Source organism: Pyxicephalus adspersus, chromosome 6, assembly GCF_032062135.1.
Source record: "Pyxicephalus adspersus chromosome 6, UCB_Pads_2.0, whole genome shotgun sequence".
Taxonomy (NCBI): domain Eukaryota; kingdom Metazoa; phylum Chordata; class Amphibia; order Anura; family Pyxicephalidae; genus Pyxicephalus; species Pyxicephalus adspersus.
In genome coordinates, this window is record NC_092863.1 from 31,825,844 (window position 1) to 31,829,117 (window position 3,274).

Here is a 3,274-nt window from a genome sequence, read left to right on the forward strand (position 1 = left end):
CTGGTTGAACTTTGTGGCTATCACCATCTCCACTGGACTGGTTCTGATTCTTCATCTTGCTTCCAACCCATTAGATTCAACTAATAAAACTCAGGAATGAGAGATTGGGGTCTTCCTGAAGATAGCCACTGCTATCATTCTGTCAATATTGCAGAATATTTCATGCCTGCATAAAGACCACTGGAGCACCCAGTAAACCATTTTACAGACTGATCTCATATTGCACATTTGGAAGATCAGCAGCACATTGCCAAGAGGCCGGCTTTGAAATCTCAGAAGTAATAGCTGAGCTGTGAACCCAGAGATGGTGCAGAATTCTGATAAAATTGTGGCAGGAAGGAATGTATATGTACTTCATAAATATGTAGATTTATTGTTATATTATTTATTGCTTTGGTTAATTTTATTTCTCCAGTTTAGGTGGATGGTCCTCTTTAGGTGTATTGTCTGTAGTGATCTTGTTTGAACTTGGTTGTACTTTTATTTATTATGTTCTTCACATCCTCCATCATAACCACCTTGTCTTCTCTAATGAACTACTTTAGTAGAAGGTTTTTAAATGAGTGCAAACATTCTTTTTATACCCTATATGTCAGGTCACCTGTGTACAATTTGGGAAATTTTCCTTCTATCTCTTAAAGAAAAAACATAAAGTGAGGAGTATGATGTCAAAAATGGGAAAAATTCCTCATTCCATAAAACAGGTTTCCAGACCGGAACGTTTTTATTCCAAAGTTCTGCTGACGATTCACAAGTTAGGTTTTTTCCTCATTTGTTACCATAAAATGTCTGAATCAGAGATGACGGTTGCTAATATACACTGTACAGCAATCTCTCACCTCAGATATAAAGGATATGGTGAATATGGTTAGAGGGTGAAGGTACCAAGTAACAAAGAGAAATGAGAGTGCAGCATAGAAGACAATGAGCGGGCTTAGAAAATGCTAGAAGACATTGGTAGGAGGTTTAGGTTTAAATTAGTGTAAACTGTTGATTCAAACTGCCATGGATTCCCAGGAGCTGGGTGCAGTGTGTCAGTTTTTGGCAGTTGACAGTGGTTCAAATTTCAAATATTTGAGCCTGTACAGTTATGATTGGAAGTAGGATGTTTACTAGCAGAAGCTTAGCAGTAGAATTACTTCTGGCACAGTTATGAGTAGAATGTTTATTTAGTAACTTTGGTTTATGGGTATTTTTTGGTCAGTATTCTGGGTGATACCCCCACACTTACTAGAAATGTTGCTGCTAATACTACACACACTCTATGGAAATGTCTCTTAATGGTATTTTCAGTCATAATTGCAATCGACCACAAGTGTTTATTGCACTTGTTCAATATTTCATCACTTTTACTATTTTATCTAAAATATGGACTGTGACACAAACAGCAGATTCAATCTCAATACAATGTTTGATGGAAAATCAACTGATATTCTACGATCATGTAATCAATGGAAACTAATATATATTGTATATCCAGCCTTATTCCTGGTTCAGTAATGCTCAAATCTGCTTCATAATCTTCTAATTGAGGTTCCCGTACAACCTTCCAAACCCCCACTCTTCCTTAAAAGGTTTGAGATGAATCACATTGTATTGTGATCAATACTCGTCTGTCCCCCTCTATGTATTGGGTTTTAGGACACCTCCCGTTATATTTACCTTATACAGACGTTAGGGTTTATCTTGTATAACTATACTCCTGGTAAATCACTCATGGAACAAGGTTCTGACATTTAGCAGCAATACCCATTACCCTGTATATTTACCCTGTATACCCTGTGTATTTGTGAACAGTAGGTGAACCCAATGTCATAAACATTTAAATACTGCTCTTCATTGCTATAAATTTAGTTTGCCAATTCCAGTGTACCTGGTATGATACCTTTTGTTGTTTATGTACTTCCAGTGTTCAACCCAGAAATTACTTTAAGTTGGGTGGGAATAAATTGTAGGTTGGTGGAAGCCCTTGAATGGTGACCCAGCTCATCAGTAACCACCCAAAAATAGCCTGGTGGTTACTGAAAAGTGCTGGGTGGTACACCCAGCTAAAAGGGGCTGGGAAGAACACTGACTTCACTACATAGGTATCGCCTTACACTTACGCCTTACACTGTGTACCATTAGGTATACTAAGGAGAGTACATCCTTAATAGCTAAAGTTTTACATCCCCTCATCTTCACAGCTTTATAGCGTCTGTTGTTAACTCTCTAAAATCTCTTTCCAACCATAACTTAACTTTTCTTATTATAACAAAATATAACAACACATTAAAATGACAGTCTTGTGTCCTCAGTTGGATTACTCTATACTTGGGAACTGGGGTCTCCCCACCCTATTTTTTGAAAACATTAAAGAAAGGGAAGTAGGTTTTGGGACTTTTAAGGCTAAATTATGTACAAATAACATATAGCTTAAAATGCTTTATTTCAATATCAAACACATAACAACAATATTTCGGCTTAAAAGCATATCATAAAACTAATATCTCCTGTGCTAGACACCAAATCAATGGGTTCTAGATTGTCGACACGTTTCACAGAATACAAGATCAGCTTCTTCAGGACGGCTTTAGGAGATAAGATTGCTTACATCAGTTCCAGCATCTCTTGACCGGTAAATGTTTTAACAGTTAAGCAAGGGGAGGCAAAACCAGCGCACATGTCTCCAAGTGAAATCGTATTATTCCTCATTAAATCATGTGTACATGTGTACAAAAAAATAACAACAGATTCAAAAGAACCTGCTTTGTAATGTCAATTCAGATGCTAAATAAGTGTGGTAGAGTCGACGAGCCCAGACCACTTGCAGGTTCTTTTGAATCTGTTGTTGTAAATGAGGCCCACAATCTAATCTCCCACCTAACAATCACAACTCCCAATCTAATAATTTTAAACTACTTTGGTTTACTCACTGGAGTAAAGCTAAACTGGGCTACATCTAAGAAACCGAATCCTACTTTCTCATTCTACCCAACCACATGGTCTACAATCCTTAAATTATTATTGGGGAAACTAAAAAAGGAGTACACATCACTAGTTCCCATAATACTTACTTTTCTTTTTTCTTCAAAAATTGGGAATGTGGGTGTAAGGATGAAGTTGCTCCTTAAATTGTTATACATTTTTTTAGAGTCTCTCTGATCAGTGTTTCTTAACATCTTTTAAGTAGGAAATAAATGATTTTGTTTAAGACAACGAAAGGCCAAGGCTACCCAGTAGTACTATGTATCTTACTATGTATCTTATATGTAAATTCCTGAGGGTCCCAAAC

At 36.8% G+C, this 3,274-nt stretch overlaps 1 protein-coding gene across 1 annotated transcript in view; it reads left to right on the forward strand.

Moving 5' to 3' along the window:
- The window catches only part of C6H14orf119 (chromosome 6 C14orf119 homolog), a 6,464-nt gene that overhangs the window by 1,703 nt on the left and 1,487 nt on the right, over positions 1-3,274 (forward strand). The window lies entirely within an intron of this gene.